This window comes from Pagrus pagrus (assembly GCF_965226575.1).
Source record: "Pagrus pagrus genome assembly, chromosome: 12".
Classification (NCBI taxonomy): domain Eukaryota; kingdom Metazoa; phylum Chordata; class Actinopteri; order Spariformes; family Sparidae; genus Pagrus; species Pagrus pagrus.
In genome coordinates, this window is record NC_140196.1 from 3,724,123 (window position 1) to 3,744,641 (window position 20,519).

Consider the following 20,519-nt stretch of genomic DNA (forward strand, 5'->3'; position numbering starts at 1 on the left):
CGTTTGCAGCTCGTCATTCACCGAATAACTTTTTATTCGACACTCACCCAGTGAAAGTTTTACAAGAACACCTACTCGTCTCCTTCAGCATCACTTTGCTTCTCATTCACAATTTCATACTTTAAAGTTGTTCTCGGGGAAGAGCCGACGCCTCCACCGGTGCAGCTACAACCTTTTCACTGAGGTAGCAAACACAAAAGTCAAGGCTCAGTATAATTCAACCTCTCTGGGTCACAGTTCAGTTAAAGGCATATGGTCAAGAAGTAAGGGGAAAAGCAATGATTCCTTATCGCTCCATAAAACTATACCTCGCTCTCTTCATTTCAAATCCAAGCTACCAGAGAAAAAAAAGTCATATTTGAGCTGTGACGATTATTTTTCCAGCCCGCCTGTTCTCACTTCCAGCTAAACACAAAGGGCAGCTTGGTCATTGGATCTGCACTTCAACTTCGATGCTGTAGGTAACCCTCTAGCATCATTTTCTGGAGGTGCCCTTCTAACGTAATGGATATAAAGACCGAGAGAAGTCCATGTCAGGGTGGTGCGATGTGTCACATACAGAACTTTCAACCAGGAAACCAGCGTTTGTGTCCCGTGTCTATACTATAAGACAATGCTGACCTATTTTAAGAGGAAGAAGAAGAAGAATCTTTATTTATGTCACATATAATACAATGTACAACATGGTGAATGTAAAGGAAACTGGCACTGTGCATTTAAACCGTCCTGAGGGATCAGTGGGCATCGTACACGCCTTGGGACCGACTCCAGATGTTAGTCGGTGCCTCGGTGAAGGTCACTGAGCAGAGAATCAACGTAATGCGTTAGTGACATGATGCTGTTACTTACCACGTAGTTTCCGTAGTTTGTCATTTTTAAAAAAGGGATTAAAAATCGAAATAATGTTCTGTAGAGTCCTCGAATCCTGCTACATCCTGAAGCTTGAGGCCACCGACCAAGGTGCTGTATTTGTTGAGTTCAGGATGTGTCTTGCGCTCGAGCAAGGGGGGCTGTCGCTAAAATGCATTGTCAATCTGATGCTCTGTTGCATCCAGTAAAGTCGGCTACTCCTCCTGCTCTCTCTGCTAACACAGAATGGAAAGAACTAGCATACAATGCTAAATGGACAATCATGACACCATGACACGGTGAAATAATCAGAGGATTCTGGATTCAATGCCACGGGTGGAAAAGGTAAGACTTTTGCTGACGTCTGAACAGGTGCTGCTAAAAACAAGAAAAGGATTGAAGTGATGAAAAGTGATTGGACGAAGCATCCGTCCAGCAGTTTATCACGGGCTAACATCCAACAATCATATAATGGGAGAGTGTTTCCACCAATGGAGCCAGTTGGTATATCAAACTCTTACCGAAGCCAGTCGAGACAAGTGAAAACATCTTTTCCATCAATAAAACCCGTCAGCGTCTTCTTTTGCTGGTCGTCACGCCTGAAACACACCTGTAGCTGCTAGAAGTTCCTCAAAGGACTCAGCTCTCAACTCTGTCTGGATGTTGTTGAGACTGAGACTGAACCAAACAGTAAATGTGCTGTAAAGTTCACATAGTCCCATAAAGCTGCAGAATGTATGCTAATACTACATGATGTGAGCTGCTTTAAAGCCACTAATAAGAATCAGCTCTGCAGTTTAAAGCCTTTCTGTGGCCACAGTGACATGTCTTTAATTATCTGTACATGAGGGCATGACAGCAGCACGTCATTATTATTCAACCGACGTCTTTTTTTCGATGAAGTGGAGTGGATGAGAAGCTTTTTTAAGAGTGCTTATTCAGGTGAAACAGCAGCTTGGTTATCGATTGTGGAGAAAACGCTCCCGGTACATAAGCTAGTGTTGCCGGCCAGCAGTGTTGACTTAGAGAGGAGGAAGCAGGGAAATCGATTTCTTAGCGAGATGCTGCTTTCTTCAATGATGAGTCATATGAGTAGATTTAGAGCGTCTAAGTGTTGTGTTTTCACACCGCGCTGCACACAGACGTCACCTTTTGAGAAAGATGGCTCGAAGAAGAAGCCTGTGAAAGTGCACAAGTCGGTGCCCTTATGTTAAGTTCACACGATGACGGCTGCAAAGTCAGAGTTGCTTTGCGTCTCGTTTTTTTTTCTGTGCCTTTGAAAAGATGATGTACAAATTAACTTCACGTGCCTTAACCATCGCTTCAAGTAATTTACACTGCAGCTGCGATGGTTAATCCTTGAGTTGTGAACAATTAACTTAATTGCCAACTATTTTGATGATCTAATATCACTTTTTAAAGGAAATAAGTCTAAATTTTCTGTGATATATTCTGCTTTCTTTCCTCGTCTATGACAGTAAATTTAATATCTTTGGGTTGTGGACAAAACAAGACATTTGAGGACGTCATCTTGGGCGTTTGGAAACACAGCTCGATATTTTCGACCATTTCCAGGCATTTTAAAGACCAAACAACTAATCAATTAATCGATAATGAAAATAATCATTAGTTGCAGCCCTAATTAGCACCGAGCCTCAACTTTTGACATTCAATCTGGTGATTTTAAAAGATGCTGGAGGCTATTTTCATCACAACTCATGATAGAGAACGTGCTGGAGGTACAACAGGAACGACACAGAGCTTAAGTTGTGAAATTTGTCCTGAGGTGAGGCTAAAGAACAAGTTTGACAAAATCATTGTCAGGTTTTTCCCTAAATATCTCCATCATACACCCCAAATCCATCCCAGGTTCAGTTAGATAACATCTCTCACAGCTGATACTCAACGTGTCATGGCTAAATCCACTTTCTGACAGTTTGCATCAGGTGTCCAGGTGTTGTCCCCACTGTTTCTCCGCCTCCCTACATCACCTGACCTCCACACCCACCTGCACCTGCTCCCAATCCCCTAATTACCTCCCGAGCATATATACCTGCCTTTAAGTCGCTGCTCTCTGCCATGTTATCTGTCGTGCCATGTAGGCGTCATGACCCACTCCCTGCATTTAATCTGACCCTGTGTTGTTCAACCTTTCTTTACCTCACTTGTTTTATCTACAAGTTGTGCATTTGATTTCACAGCCAGTTTTCCCCCCAGACAGCAGAGTTATGCACCGAGCCTCACTGTCGTCCACTTTATTTTACATCTAAACAAGATGTCCGAACATGCAGATGTAACATCATCGTGGCTATCAGTCCCCTCGCCGCTCCGACTGAAATACTGTCAGTCATTCTCCCGCTGGCTAATGAGGTTGCCTGAAAGTCCTGTAGTCGTGTCTGTGTGCAGATCAGAATCATCTGCGGCTGTTTGTTAAAAAAAACTGTATCTGTTCGCTGTGTCGCTGCCGGGGGCTGCTAATGGGCCATTGTTATTCTTGCGGCGAGAAGAAATCACAAATGCTTATTGCAGTTCACAGGCGGATGCAAGAGTTTTGTTTCCGAAATGAGACGTCTGCAGTTTCACAACGGCAGCTTGAATATTTTGTCCCCGGTCGTACATTAGTCTGTGAGGAGCGTTCGCACGCCGATGGATATTCTGCGACTTGTTCGGTGATCAATAGAAGGCGGCGTGGACGGCGTGACTCATCGTCTCTGAAATGTCAGAGCGAATGGCAATCACACACACACACGCACACACACACACACACACACACGCTCATAGTCACAACACAGTCAGATTATTTATCTGACTGTTTACTGAGAGCGTATAAAATAAAACTCACTCATAAAAACACATTTGCAAAATGTCTCACCTGAGAGTTTCTCAGCCCCGACAGACTCTCGTCGCCGAGCTGTTGTGCTGAGTGCTCGTCTGGAGGGCAGAGAGGGGCTTAAAGGAACAGTTCACCCAAAAATGAAAAATTCAGTCAGTTCAAACAGCTGAGCAGCACTCTCCTAAACAACTGACGTAGCTGGAGACTTGTTATGAAACAACTGAAAAAATAAAATAAAGCCCCGAGATCCCAAATTTATTGGATACAAACCTTTTATTAAAATTATTATTATCTATATTTAAAGGTCAGGATTCAGTGGGATCTCACACTGAGGTTACAGATTGCGACCAACTGAATACACCTCCCGTCATCCTCCCCAAGCATGTGGGAGAATCTTCTGTGTTTACCGTAGCTTGTCCCTTTTGAGCTACCGTAGAAACATGCCGGTCCAACATGGCAGATTCTGTTGAAGAGCTCCGTCCGGCGACACCGCTGGTTTCAAAAGTCTGATTGTTTGTAAGCTTATGAGAAAATGACACTACTTCTGACTTAATTTATTACCTCCAGTAAACAGTTTCAAGTCTTCTACAATAAAACATGACGTCTTATTAGAGCATTACCGTCTGTTACTCCATTAAAACGACTGTTTTACGCCACCTGTTAATCCAACAGTGTGTCAAGTGGTGCGTTCAGTGTTAGCGTCCCCTGTTTCACCCATCCAGCGCTCCGGCACTGTAGTGGGCGCTGCAGCATCCAGAACGCTGAAAGAAACCTGTTAAGTGATGGAAAAAAAATAAATCATCCTTAAACAAAACAGCGGTCATGATCTTGTTTGTTTAAGTCTTTGATTTTTTTTCCCAGGATGTCCCTGGAATTCAAGACCATCTTGAAGTAAATGCTCCTAAACCGCCTGCTCTCGTGTTTAATCCACTGACTGACACAATCACACGGTAGCTTCACTGGTGTTAAATCGTCTCGATGAGGGTGAACGAGGGCAGTTTAAATGATTTGAGCCCAATCTGCGTCGATACTTACAACCTAATTACGATGGTAGGACATCCAGGTGTGTTTGTGTGGCGCTCTGCAGGATTTGAACGCTTATCGCTTCAACCTGCATCTCAAAGAGACTTGCAGGAAATTATTAAAATGAAAGAAATAAATAAATTCTTTAATTTGAATCACCCCTCAGATCTTTTCTCATTACTGCCTCGTCCAATTGGATCACTAATGGCCACGGTGACTCTCAGCGGCCACTCGGCGTACCGTCCCCCCCCCCCTGCCCAGTTCACCCGTTGTGAGGACACTTCTGGCATTTAGTTGATAATTTTCATCGGTGTCACACGTGCGATGGCCCCAATATCGCCCGCCGTCGCTCATCATTAGCACGTTTATAAGCACGCATCCAATGGTGGCCCTCACGGGGAATTTAACCATTTGCATAGAAAAATTGCTTTCCTCCGTGCGATGAGAAAGGACTGTTTTGCATAATTACAAATGATGTGCGGCTGCCGGACCAGACTGACATGTGCACGTGGGAGAATTAGGAGGAGAATGGGAACGGTGATGGATATGATGTGTGTCGGTGGACATGAAGGACGACCGCGGGTGAAAAATGCTTTGGTTTCAAGGTGAAGACTTTTATTTTATTTCCTGTTTGAGTGCAGGTTTTACAGACGGGGATTGAAATTGTGAAATGCTGGTAAATGATTGTTAAAGGCCATTTTTCTTTTCTGTTCCTCATTTTCTACTATAAATGTGATAATAATTCATACTATGATGTATTTGTGTGTATGTGTGTTTGTTTAGTTTAGTTACATTGTGAGAAAGCAGCCAGTTCATCATGAGTCAAGAATATGTTTGAAGGAGACATATTATGCACATTTTCCAGTTCATACTTCTTTGCTTTGGGAGTCGCAGGCTTTAAACCCTGTGTGGGAGTTTCCTTACAGAGTCGAGAGGAGGATGAGAGGCGTCAGGTCCAGTTGCCTACGATACAGCACTTAGAAGAGAAAGTGTAATACTCAATATGTGACACTATTTCTTTAAAATCTTCACATAAGTAATTTTAATTCAACGGCATTTTATTAATCCGTTTCTAACCACTTGCCTCCAATTCCACCAGATCCGTGTTCGGCCCGTCTCTGATCCGCCTTGGCAGCGTTGCGTATCTACTCTGTTGCAGCTCCGGCAGTCTGGACCGGCCAAAGCAGATACACAAGGCTAATATTTCTGCCGGAGCATGACGCATCAATTCAGCACAGAGCAGACAGGAAGTCACACACCGAAACAACAACTTAACATCCGGTTATTATTCAGAATAAAACAGTCCGTGTTGACGCCAGCACAAAAATCTCAAAGAAGAGTCAAATCCAAGCTCTTCTAATCCTTCGGCTGGGAACACTAACCTTTTGTCTGTTTGTTGAAGTGTTTATAACACATACGTATAACTGCGGTCGCAACTCCAGCTGTCCAGCAGTGCTGCACCCGAAACGCAACCGGTGGGGGTTGAAGGACGACGTACATGCAACCAGAGCAGTTCCCGGGTTAGGGTCAGAAAAACACTGGTATGTCTAACATGTTAGTAAGATGCCTATTGCAGACGCCATCAAGCGGTCATGACTCCAACTGAATGCTAATTTTGCTCGATAAGTAAAGTTCAGTCTGACTCACGTTCCAGTTTTTATCATCCCTCGTCTGACCTGACATTTGTTGCTTGGCAGGGTCCCCCGGGGCACATTTGAATTTGGGAGCTATCTGATTTCAAGATTCGTAGCTAATTTCTAGTTCTGATGTTCTGATTAATAATCAAGCGCAGGGAGGTAAAACCAGCAGCTCTCCGAGTAAAAGCACATCCACACGGCCTCAGTGTCCAGTGGCTGCAGCATCAACAGAAAACCGACGTCTTTACTCACATTTAAGACGAGCCAGGACTCTTCACTTCCATGAAAATTTGATGCTCGGTTTGGATTCTGTTTGGAGTTATGAAGCGGCTGCACAGCGATGCGGTCTGAAGCTCCAGTCAGCCCTCCCGCAGGCTGCGACATATATTATGGAACAGCTGAGTGAAACGAGTTCAGTAGCACTAATCAGTCCCCGTGAGAGGAGTCAGTAGGACTCTGTCCGTCTGAGGTTTAATGTTGAGCTTTATTAACATGGCCAACTGCTGCCACAGCAAGTCTTCCTGGGATACAGGATACAAAGGAAAGGACACTGGAAGACACCACAGATCAAGATATGTGACCGGTAAACTGTAAAAACCCCCAATAAATCGAGAAATAATGTTTTAAAAGGTGCGATATGTAAGAGACTATGTTTAAAAACAGTGAGAGATATCTACTGATATTAACATGCTAACCAGCTAGCCCCTAGCCACTTTGTTGGGTGATAGTCAGATAGTAAACGACAACAACAGCACTCCCACTGAGCTCCGAGCTCCGAGTCCAGGCAGAGTCAGCTGATACAGCCGCGAGCTGCACGGTTAACTGAGCTTAAACCTGCTAACTGCAGCTACAGATGTAACTAAACTTTGGTTTTTGGGCATATCTTCATGTAAATCATAATAAAAAGGCCACAAAACAACAAACCAAAGTCCAACCTGAGGAAATGAAAGAAAGCAAATGACAATAACTAACCTCTCCCACTCAGATAAACAGGAGAAAACAAGGTTAAAGCGAGCAGCTCACCACCTGAGCGGTTTTCCTTTTCAATAACTACATAGGAAATGAAAAAGCTAATGTACTTGGTAGACGGCAGAGTCGGATACAACAAACACACGTCTTTGTCGCATGTTCCAGGTTGAGGCTGAGCAAAATAATTGAATACAGGAGGAGGTTTGAGTCTCGTTAAATGAGAAAGTCAGCACAAGAATGACACGATGTTGAAGAGACAGGGATGTAAGTCTGTGATTGGCAGCGCCTGATTCAAATCCTCATCCTGTCGCTCACTTTTAGCAGTTTTTTCCCTTCAGATGATATCTGGGGCGGCTTTAAGGATGCGGAGGCTGATGTCAGCGGCCTCCTCAATCCATCGACCGGCTCAGATCTACTGTCACACGGTAACATGGCTACGTCGTGTTTGCTAAAGGTCTGAGCACAGAGTTTCAACCAGTGAGCAGAACTTTCCATCGATGCCATTTCTCGGCCAACTTCCTCCTCTATCTGTCTCGCTCCGGTGGCGTTGGCAGCGGAGGAGAGAGCTGGGAGCCGAGGAGAAGACTTGAGGTGATAACAGAGCCGGAGATAAAACAGACAGAGGAAACGCACACACAACGAGCAGCGGCGTGTTCAGACGGATGTGTTCGAGAGCTATTAGAGCCTGTCACAGTTGGCTTGTCACAGATCTGGCACACACACACACACACACACACACACACACACACAGACAGACACACACACACACACACACACACACACACACACACACACACACACGTCCCAGTACCTTGCACAATCCTAATTCTCACAAGTGTACACACACTGGCTGACATACTCCCGACTGTGGCAATCATGCACAGACACACACTCGCATCCTTCCTACGTGTCTCACTACAACACTGTCACTCACACAGACACACACAGACACACACACACACACACACACACACACACACACACACACACAGACACGTGTCTGCCAGCCTTCTCGGGGAATCAAAGACTGCAGCAGCAGGTATTTTCGACGTGCAGACTTGAGCAGTTTTCAAAGATAAGAGCTGCGACTGAGTGGCTCCTCCGCCATCTGGGTGGTGTGTGTGCGCGTGTGTGTGTGTGTGTGTGTGTGTGTGTGTGCGAGAGAGAGAATGAAAGACCACAGTCCAGACACTGCAAATATCATCCAGCATCACAGAGGAGGAGGGACACCTGTGGCCAGGTGCGCTGGATAAAGAGTGTCTGCATGTAAAAAGTCGAACGCAAAACTTTTTCGTGCAGTTTCAGTTTTGGAGGACGACTTCTCCTGGAGGTGTGTGCAGATGTTGATGGAGAAACTTGAAACAAAAACTATGGTTGAAGTGTAATTAGTCCTATCTTCACATGTTCTGGTGTGTAGATGATTCTTTCTCACCAAACGTTTTGGTGTCAGTCCAGTGGATCGCCTCATCTGGCAGCTGCCACGTGGCTGCTGTGTAAATCCTTCAGGGGAAACTGCGACCACCAAAGTTGCGCCGAATAAGAGTGCTTGTTTTTGCCAACGACAGGCTGAGGTCGTTCTTCTAAGTGTCTGACAACATCTTTATTTTAATTAATAAGATGCTTTTTCACTCTGAAAACTCGTGACAAAATAAGGATAGTAAATGAAGAGCTTTGGGGTTTTGGACAAAAGAAGCACTTTCAAGACGTCACTTTCGGGAAGTTTTATAGACTAAACGATTAATCATGAGTATAATTGGCAGATGAATCAATAATGAAGATAACCATTAGCTGACAGGTTTGTTTACTTTTATTTAATCAATTCAATAAACTGGAAAGTCTTTTGTGTCGTCAGGCTTTGAGAAATCTTCATCAGTGCTGCATTAATCTGTATTTTTCACATCATCTTTGGGAATTTGTACTCAGGCCAGCAGGGGTCAACGCCACAGTTGTAATGATGGTTCTCATTGTTATGTGATGTAATGCGGGTCAAACTTGAGGAAGTCTTCTGATGCATCTTACAAAGAAAATCGCCCCAGGTTTGTGTAAAGAACAACCTCTGGTGGTACGTTCACTGGAGCACCAGTTGGCTAGCTTAGCCGCTAAACATTTGTTTGTTTCCAATTTGACACCACGACAACACGACTTTACAAATGAAACCTCGGGGCTCAGTGTTTATCTACACGAGGCTACCAAGCAGACGCTTCTGTCAGTTCACATGACAGGAAACTGAGATGTATACCGAGCATCTGATCTAACTCTCAGCGCATCTACAAGAAACTCTGTCGGAGGAAAGTGGAGGTGGTGTGAGTGCAGCTTTGCCATCAAGCCAATAGAAGAGACTTTGATCAGACAGGGAGGCAGCTCTTTGATGCAGAATGACCCAGCATGTCTTCTGAGTAGTGAAGGAAAAGATTGCATGCAGCGCGTCAGCGCTCGTACCGACATGAAGGTAATGATGTTCAATTTATACATTTGAAATGTGGTGTTGTTATCCTGCAGCAACTTCATGAGGTCACCGTTCATACGAGCAGTGAGGAAGTCAAAGGTCAGCGGTCACTTTGTCCTGTCAACTTAAGTTACTTGTGTAACGTAGGTACATTTGTAACTAATCCACTGACAACATTAGTACTGACCTCTTGGCTTCATGCTGGACATGAGCAGCTGTCTCCTGGGAGAAAATCCTTTTACCCAGCCATTTGTCTCTGACCCCTCCGCGGTTACATCACCTGACTTTCTCCTCACTGTTGTATTAATTGCGACGGCGATTAGAGGTCAGCGCCCAACATCAAATGGGTCGCAATGAGCTGCTTTCACAGACGACCTGTGTGGCCGTTTGTCTTTTGTTCCTCTATCCCGGTAATAGTACTGCCCTGATTATCTCCTTCCTTTAGGTCCTCCCTCCAAACAAAATGACAAAATACATAATTTGTCTTTATGTGGCTCGCACATAGAAGAGCCTTGACTTAGATGAGCAGCCATGAGGTCTGAGGATTGAGGAGACGTTGAGGTTTTCCAACAGCTGGGAGGTGTGAGGGAGCATGTTCAAGGGCTGTTCATGAGCTGATTGCAAGCTGCAGCGGGGGGACGGTATAGCACCGGGAGAAGAGGGGTGGTGGTGTGGGAAAACTTCGGGAGGTCGAACACCAGACCGGCAGCAGCACTTCGGATTAGTTACAGATGTCTGGTGGCATCAGAAGGAGGAACTCGCAGTGGTCCAAGTGGGAGATGAGAATCTCGACCACCTGGGCCAGGAGACATCTTCAGGAGGTGGCTGCTGCTTCAACATTTGCAGAGAATGCATATCTCTGTATACAGAAGCAGCTCCTGTAATTGGCAATTGGTCTGGAAAAAAATGAGTTTAATTACAGAAGGACAGGGCAAATATTTAAAAAAGAAAACACCTCTCCCTGTTACATTAATCCCAGCTGAATATGACTTTACATTGTACACCTTGTACAACCTGCTTCGGCCATTAAAGCAAATTTAAATTGGTGATTAAAAAAAAAAAAAAAGACAGAGCGTCTGAGTGATGGAGAGAGAGAGAGAGAGAGAGAGAGAGAGAGAGAATAATGAAACCAGAGCGTGAGAAAGCGCGATAGAGCCTGACAGAGACAGACCGATGAGTGAGAGTCCAGTCATCAGCATTTCAGATTCGCTCCTCCACGAGAAATCCAACCATCCATAATGCATCACATGTCTCCTAGCAACAGCCGGGAACCTAGCAACAGGATCTTAGCAACAGCAACAAACTGCCGCCTCCTCGTTCGCCGGCCAATGGCGGAGCGGCCCGCACGACCGCGCGGCGGCCAATCGGGGAGGAGCAGGGGCCAGGTAAGAGAGTGAAGTGGGTGTGTTTCCTCGCACAGCTGATTGGGCACACACACACACACACACACAGGGAACACATGCATGTACAAACAGGACACACACACATTGTCAAACACACTCACTGTCACTCAGTGAGCAGACAGAGAACACACACACACATACGAGCAGGTGCAGGACACACACACACACACACACATCATCATCAACTCATGTGTTGCACTAATGCAATAATATCAATCAATCAACCTTTATTTATACTCCACAGATCACTGAGAGGTGATCCTCGTTTACAATGACGCTGGGCAACCACCTGTTGAATTCATACTCAAAACAAATAAAGGAGCATCGTATCACCAGAGTCACCGCAAACTGCTGCTAACTGCAGCTGCCATTAGTGAATTAGCTCAGTTAGCTGTGCAGCTAGCAATCTGGATTGGGGTTTGGTATTAACGCTGCTAGCACGAGAGCTTTGGACTGGGATGTGCCTGGATTTGCTTCCTAGCTACTTTTGCAACACAATACTCAGACATCGTAACATCAAAACTGTTGTTTCTTCACATTCTGTTGATAATTTTATCTTAAACTAAAATTCATACATATTGCACCTTTTAATCGTTCTACTTTTAATTGCTCTTTACCCCAATAACACACATACGTCTCGCAGACGTTGGCGCAAGTAACGTTGGAAAGACGTAGTTTGAGGGGACATTTGCCAATGTGTACAATCAGCAATCACTCCTGGGTCAAATGTCTCTGCAGTAGTCACGGGTGTGAAAAAGTAATCACTGTGCCATCGATGGCTTGCATGACACTACTTGAGCCCTCTGGTCGGTACTGCACAGGTGCAACTCTCAACAGAGATGAGAGAGAAGTGAGATGTCTCACTCCTCAGCAACTTCCATCATCAGCTCCTGGGAAAACACGGTGTCTGATTCAGACTGTCTGTCAGAAAGAGTCTGACGTCTTCTGGTTGTAGTCTGATCAGGTATATGTTCTGGCGAGTTCGCGATGATGAACGTGACAAGCAAGAGAAAATAAAAGTCAGTTCCCTGCTTTCATCTGTTTTCACCGCGTTTAAAAAACTCTGCGTATATATGTGCATATTTCGGTGCTCAGGTGGTGTTAAACTCTGAGACATCGTTACGTCGTTTATTACAAATTACATTGCAGTTGCATTATAACCAATTTGCAAACCGTGCTGGTGCTGATTCCAACTTTCAAACATGAAACTCAATTATCAAGTTTCTCTCAACAGTCTGACCGCTTCACACTGATGGTGTCTGGAATTCTTGATACAAACTGTGGTCTTAAATAAAACATACAGAAGCAGACGTTAAGTTTATTTCACTGCTCTCATCCCACTAAAGGAGCTGAATACTATTGAACAGCTACTTTGTTCAGACTTTTGTTTTCAAACTGGCTTTTTGGGTCATCTTTAATGTTGTTTTCACAGCTTTATCACAGCGTGACATAAAGTGTTTGCAAACTAAGTAGGCTACAAACTAAGTCGCTCCTTTTTTTAAAACTATAAAGTGAGTGACGCTCCTCTGTCTCTCTCACAGAAAGTCCTGCATGGTTTTTAAAAGCCTCTCCTCCTATCTCTTCTCTCCTCTCTGTGTTGTTCTGCCGGCTATAGCTAATATCAGCCCTTCACTCAGAAGAGACTCTATACACCCCAGGGCGAAAAAAAAAAAAGAAAGCTCCATCTTTAACTTTAAATGAGCTGTAATGGCGTCTAGGGCGCTTTTTCCTAGATCCAATATGGCCTCGTATCCTGCAGCCACACGGGGGCTTTTCAATTCCCGAGGCCAAAGGTGTGAGTATTATCTGGAGATTCATTCCCTGGGCTTAAATGGAAGAATGAAAAGTGAGGCTTAACTCACCTGCCTTTTCTGTGAGCGCGACGCAGCTCATTCTTCATTCAGCGCGAGGCAATCTTCAAACCAAGAGAGGAGGACGAGGAGGAGGACGAGGAGGAGGAGGAGGAAGGGTGCTTTTCAGTCAAAATGGCTCCCCCCATTATCGGGATAAGCAGACGTTGTTCGTAATGTGATTTTACCAATTCGATGTGTTTGGTCATTAAAACACACACTGTCTTATTTCCAACACGTTTTTATTATTTATGTTTTTATCTTATATTATAGTTGGATTGTTTTTAATTCTCAGAATGTTTTACTCCTGGTTCAACAGTGTAAAGCACTTTGTTTCTGCTGAATAGGTTCAGTTTATTAATATCTTTTCCTCTCCGATTAGGAAATGAGTCTGAGTTAGATTTACTACCAACACAATCATGTTCGAGCGGGTTTTGGTGTCATGCAGGTAAACGGCGTGGAGAGCAAAACGGGAACTCATCGGCTATCATCCCAATGATGATTTATGGTAAAATGGTAAATGGACCTGCATCTCTATAGGGCTTTTCCAGTCTGCAAAGTGCTTTACAACACTTTTTGAATTTATCTAAATTCATATCCAGATACATTAATAATCATTTGAGCCTCAGGAAGAATAGCTTCAGCCTCGGCAGCGGCTAATGGGGCTCTGAATAAATATATTAAATTGAGTTGTCCTTTGCCTCCCTTTCCTCTCTCGTCTTACAAGTTTCTAATCGGACTGTAAACATGACCCACGCACAGGAGGAAGTCATGGCCCTGACATCCATTATCCAAAGTTGAACTGGTTAAACTGGAAGTCCCAAATCAGTGGGTCTGAGATGGTCCTGGTAATGATTTCTGGACTCCTGCTGCAGGAGGAGAGCGAGGTGGTCGCGGAGCATCAATATTGTTGAATGAACTTTGTACTTGTAAAAACTGTCCATGGGAATTTCACGAACAGCTGCTACAGCATCATCCACCTCTCTATAATTGATTGTAGTGTGTGTTCAGGATGTTTATAGCATTGTTGAGAAGCGGTGTGTGTTAAAGACACGTTGAACATATGAATCACAAGTGTAGAGATGGATTATGGGTAGTTTAAGCAATTGGTTCATCATTTCCATCATTTACTGACGATAAATGTCAAACGTTCAGTGACCCAGCTCCTCAGATGTGACGATCCAGAGTGTCGGATTTTGTGGCGTCGATCGGTTAGGTTGTATGGTGGCCGCTAAGAGCCGGTGTTTGATTTGTCCGCTTTGAGCTTCTGTAGAAACAAACATATTCCAAGAAGATCTGCTCCCTCTGTAGATATAAAAGACTCACACTAATGAGAACATAATTAGGAATATTATATTCAATTTCTGCCCTAATTCCCCCCTAATCCTGCAAACAAGTCCTTAAAATGAAACAAATTCTCATAATTATGATGCAATAATAGTAAAAATCAACAACTTAATCAATAAAGTGGTGAATATGTCATCTATTCGCTTTCAAAGCAGTTTTTCGGAGGAAGAATCCTGCATGAGTTGAGCCGAACGCCTCTAAAGTTTGTGTTTTTGCATGTAATCATATAGACTTGTATCTGTGTGTGTGTGTGTGTGTGTGTGTGTGGGCAGACATGCACGGTGCTCGTTTAGATCCAGATCAGACAGCAGTGAACCCCTCGACAGGTGATCTCCCGCTGTGCATCTGTGGAAAAAGAAGATTTGCAACATGAAGGCGAGCGACTCGCCCACGACACTTTAAATAAGTAATTGAAGGGGAGCTCACAGTTGACATGACACGCAGTCATCCAGGATCAGGATCTGGACTTTTGGATATTTAATATTTGAACCTTTTTCTCTCGCCAAGGTGGTTTTGAATCTGAATTACAAATCTCCGCGGGTCACCGATTGGCTGCCGTGGCATTTTAAGAGGGAGAGAGGAGAAACAAATGACAGTGTAATGAAAGCCTGTCTGGGTCGGATGATGAAGGGAGGAAAAGGATTTTTTGCATTTCAGTCGGCTGAGGTCAAAAGTATTGACATTTGAAGCGTAGCGAAGAGTTTTACTTTTACTTTTACTGTTAATACTTCTTGTGAACTTTAAAGCGGCTTGTTGTTCTGACCTCTGACCTCCCTGTGGACTCAGAGAAGATAAACTCTCAACAGTGAAGACGAAAGAAAGAAAGAAAGAAAGAAAGAAAGGAAGGAAGAAGAAGGCAGCCAATGCAGAAGTGCTTTAAACCTGCATTCCTTCCTGTGGCCAGCAGGCGGTGACGCCACTGGTTGCAAAAAGAAGTCCAATTATATGTAAGCTTATGATAAATTGACCCTTGTTCTAGCTTCATTTATTTCCTCAGTAAACAGTTTCCTGATGAGTTTATGGCCTCAGTCTCTAGTTTCAGGTCTTCTTCAACACAGCTTGATGTTAATTTAGTCAATTATGCTCCCATTTAGAGTAAAATAGACAATTATCAAGTCGCTACCACGGCATCAGATCCAAGCTGTCACAAGCCAACAAGGCTGCCAAACGGGCGACCAGAGCTTGAGCATTTTAAACCAAACCATGATGTTTTCTCAATCCTAACAAAGTGTTTTTTGTGCATAAACCTCAGCAGAGCATAAGCACAGCGTTGTCACAAAAGAGAAATAGAAAACTCAACGTAAACAGAAGAAGTTCAGTTCTTACCTGTGGTTTTGCAGAAATGTACTCGGCTCACGTTTATTCTGGCGACTGGGTTGGATTCACTGCTGGTAAAAAAAAAAAAAAATGCCTTCAGGCTCGTCAGACAGTGTTTGATTTAATCAGTCTTGTACACTTTGGTTCTGTTTAAGTAAAAACAAGTCGGCGTTGAGTTTTGGTTTCACGGCGACATGAGCACCAGGTGAAACGTCCGGAGTGATTGCTGACCTATCCATCAACCCAGAGGACTTCCTCTGTCTTTACACCACCTCACCTGACATGTTTATGTGCAGTATTTGGACACAGTCTCTCTCTACGGATGTTAATAAGAAGGATTGGTGTACATTTTGACTCTGCTGTTGAAAGCTTTAAAGACTCGGCCGCCTGTGGAGGTTTTTGCCGGCAGGTATGACGCAGTGTTTATGTCCCATCTGGCCTGAGAAGGACCACAAGATCAACCCTGAAGGGGCAGAGGGACATCTGGACTACTTGACACTGTTACTTGAATAGTCAGTGGAAACTGAATGGATGGATGACGCTCGCTTCGCCGTTAGAAATGCTAGAAAATGTTGCAACAGCCACACGGTCCACATGATTTCACTGTCTGCAGCTCGTCCGCCTGTCACTCCTCCTTGTTTTCCACCCAAATCCAGTGTGGGCGTCTGGGGGCGAGGAGAGCAAATCATTTTTTTTTTTTTTTTTTTCAGTTGACGTGTTGTCAAAGTAAGTGTTGCTTGGTGGCTGGATGTATGCCGAAATTAATAGTAGACCTGTTAGTGAGTAAAACACACTTCCTGTCTCCCTGTCTGTCTTTCCTCTCCCACTCGTCCTTCCTCTAAACAACCTATCTTCCTCTTTCTCGGCATCAATTTTTTTTCCCTTTTCCCTTCGAATATTCTCCTGCATTGACGTCTTCCTCGTTTCCTTACGCTCTCTCTCCCATTCGCTCTCTCTCTCCTTAATTCCCCCCCTTTCACTCCTGTTCCCGCCGCTCTCTTTATTCAGTTCAATTTCGATTCAATTTGCTTTATTGGCGTGAGTGTTGGCTGAGCAGTGCTGCCGAATCAGTTGAATAAAAATAATAGAGAATGTCTGCAACATGACAATAAACGGCTCTCCCTCTCCCTTTTTCTGCCTTTTGTCACACCTTGTTGAATTTTTGCTGCCTTCCTCTCTCACTCACGCACACACATGCACACACACACACACACACACACACACACACTCCCAGCTCTCCAAGGATTTTTTTCTCCATCACTGCTCAGATTAATCAGCAGCTTCCTGCCAGTGTCTGACAGTTTTCCCCTAGTTGGCCGGCCTCCAAATCAGACCGTGTTAGACACCAGCTCACTGTCCTGTCTCTCTGCCCGTCTGACTCTCTCCCTGTCTGTCTGTCTGTCTGTCTGTCTGCTTTATCCCAAATGGCCGTAAGATGTCACTGCAAATCTTGTGTATTTATTTTGCATTCTAAGTCCGAGTGAGGCTGGGTGGATGGAGACAGGATGCTTGTCTCCTCTTTTCAGTTTGTGCAGAGCAACATAACCGACGCTGTAAATCTGAATCTACAAGGTCGCGACGATGTTTGAAATTTTATTGCAAAGTGTTTCATCCTGGTGTGAGGGGCTGGGTTTGATTGTAAGTACAGTCAGGCTGGGGGAGTGACGGGATACATGTAACGGGATTACGTAATTAAAATACAAGACAAAGGTAGAAAAGAGGATTACTGACAGGATTACAACTTTGAAATAAGGGATGATAAACTAACACTCGTCATTAGGATTAAATAAAAGTCATCGTATTGATTCTTCTCTCTTGTCTTTATTTTTATGTTTGGTATCGAAGTAATCCAAAAGTAACGGAAAGTAATCAAGTGTTTTATCAGGTACCAGTAACATGTTCAAAGCAACCCTCCAACCCTGCATACAGTCTGTTGTAGTGGAGAAAAATCCTTTAAAGAAACATAATTTGTAGTTTGATTCAAACTGACTTTTGTTACGAGATCTCATGACTCACAAGCAGCTTTTCATCTTTAAAGATATGATATGTAACATTTCATAGACCAGAGAAAATCTGTAATTATATTGTTTTGGTCACCTGTTGCTGAGCTTCTGCGGGAAACACCCGATGATACATCAGACAGCGAGGAAGGACGTAAACATAACGTGAATTAAACTTAACATTGACTCGTCTGTGAGTATTTCTGGTTGTTTAACAGTGAAGACAACAACTCCCATGATGCCACGCTACGTCACGAGGTCATCAAGCTGCATCTTTTTGTTTTCATTGTTTTGAAAACAGAGAGAGAGAGAGACCCCTAGTGGCAGAAATGACATTTGTATTTATGTTTATGTCAACAAATCAACAAATGTCGTTTTGTATTTGAAAATTATCTGGTCAGTTAGTTTAAGCAAAACTTACTCAAACAGAAAGACGTGTACGTGTTGGGGACTATTTCCAGCAGCGGATTAATCCACATTTGGTGCTCCAGTTGGACGGTGTGTGTCAAAATAAAGTACAGTGTGTGTGTGTGTTCGTAGTAATGAAGGAGCATGTCACCCAGTATGACAGTGCGGCTCACTGATGTGAATAGCTTTTGGACACTAATGGAGCTGAATTGCACAGAGGAAGAAGATGTATCAGGCTTCGGGTACACACACATACAAACACACACACACACACACACACACACACACACACACACACACAAGACTTACTTATGATTTTGTTTTTTTTTGTTGACAGTGAGACAAACACTGAATATCACCGGTATTATTCTTTAAGGCTTGTGGCTCTTCTGTCCATGTATGTTCAGCCGTGTTGGTGGTTTTTACATCCTAGTTTCAAGCCGGCGACTTCTGGGTAACACGTCCGTAACTGCAGCTGTGATGAAGGTTTGCATTCTGCACATAAGTACAATTAAAAGGCTAACGGGCTAGTTTAGGAGCTGTAATGTCTGCTCTCCTTCTCATCAGTGCCTCTGCTGTCTGTCTGTCTGTCTGTCTGTCTGTTTGCAGTGAGTCAGCATGTCGGAGGGAGAGTCACCTTAATTTGGTCCGGAGGGAACCTGCGTCTGCTGCTGAATAACCGTCTCTCATTTGGAGCCACACACAAACCATCTTTCTGCCACTAGAGGTAAATATGCAAGCGCACACAGACAGACACTTACAGGTCCTACTAAATGTTCACCCAGGGCCACGTTGCACCTGCTCAGAGACACACACACACTCATATATTCAAACAGACACACTCACACGAATGCACTAAACCTTAAGTGGCTATTTACCAATACGCTAGAGGTGTTCAGTGCGTGTAAGAGCAAAATCTTCACAGCTTATTAGTTTTCTTGCTGTCGGTTACATCAGAAGATGCACACTATCACCAGCAGCCGGCTAGCTTAGCTTAGCATAAACATGGAAATAGGAACGCAGCCAGGATCCGTCCAGAAGTGACAAAATCCACCTGCCAGCACCTCCAAAGCTCACCAGTGAATGTATTATATCTCACTTGTTAAACACGAAGTGTAAAAAATGACAATTTGCAGTTACAAGTGCGTACGTGCCAGACTGCTTCTTGGCCGGGAGCAGCTGCCAGACGACCAGTGGAGATTTCCAGGAAGTAACTCGTCCCAGCCAAGAAATAATCAACCCAAAAAAAAAAGTGGCTGCTGAGCCGTCGTGCACAGTGACCAGTTTTCTATGGAAGCAGCGAGTGAATGAAGTGAATCAGCGCAGAACGTCATGACTCGATTTGCATTTTGGACGTCGGCGTGTTTGTTTTGCTTGTTAATAAAGCGAACCAGCTGCATTATCAGTGTCTCATCTTTGAGCTCAACATAACAAAGTGATTCAGATCAGCATAACAATTAATAATTCACACGTGAGCGAGTGCGTGTCTAATCATCCAAAGTTGAGGAAACTCAAACTTTCAAGTCGGCAAACTTAATTTCTCAAGTCGTGGGCTTCATTACATAATGTTTGCTCTGAGTTAGAGTGACATATTAAAGCTCAAGTTACTCTTATGTGTTTGCTTTATGCACGAGGACTTTCTTTTTTTATTTCATCATGAGCCAAATTACATTTACACTTTAACCCCCACGAGCAGCTGTTTCTGGATTAAATTAAACACTGACTAAACAAAAAAACAAATGATTTTTGTCAACAAAAATCATTTGTATATACAAATATACATTTTCTTTCACTTTTGTTGAAGAAAGAGACGCATCCCAGCGATTGGGTTGGTTTGACGGCGTCTGAAACCGTCTCCTGTCACATCTCACTGTGAGACGAGCATGTCCACTTCACACAGGGATTGACTTGTTGTGAACACTTTGTACAAAATACTTCTTTCAGAGCTTTAAATGCTTTGTCAACTACAGCAACATTAAAATCAAAACCCTCTCTTAACCTCCCCTCCTCAAACAGTCTCCTAGTACTTTCAAATCTTCCTCTCTCTCTCTCTCTCTCTCTCTCTCTCTCTTCACTTATTTAATTTGGTATCACATTAACGCTCGGGAGCAGAAAGTTAATTACGCAGGATTTTGAATTATGGATTGTGAAACAGTTTAGTAACATATTGCCTCATTTCTCTCGCTGCGGACCGAAGCTGCGATGAGATTTTTCACAGTTACTTTGCAGGTATCAGAGGTGCCATGTTCACTGGGATCTTTTTTATATGAGTTGAATATTATATTAACTTGATATCATCTTCTGTGAAAGCCCACATGACAGATGACGGCCTTCATTCCAAAATGCAATATTATATGCATTAATTATGGGGTGGGGGGAAAAAATCGCTATCTGAAATTCCTCAATATCTCTCACTTAGCAGTAAGCCATAATATGG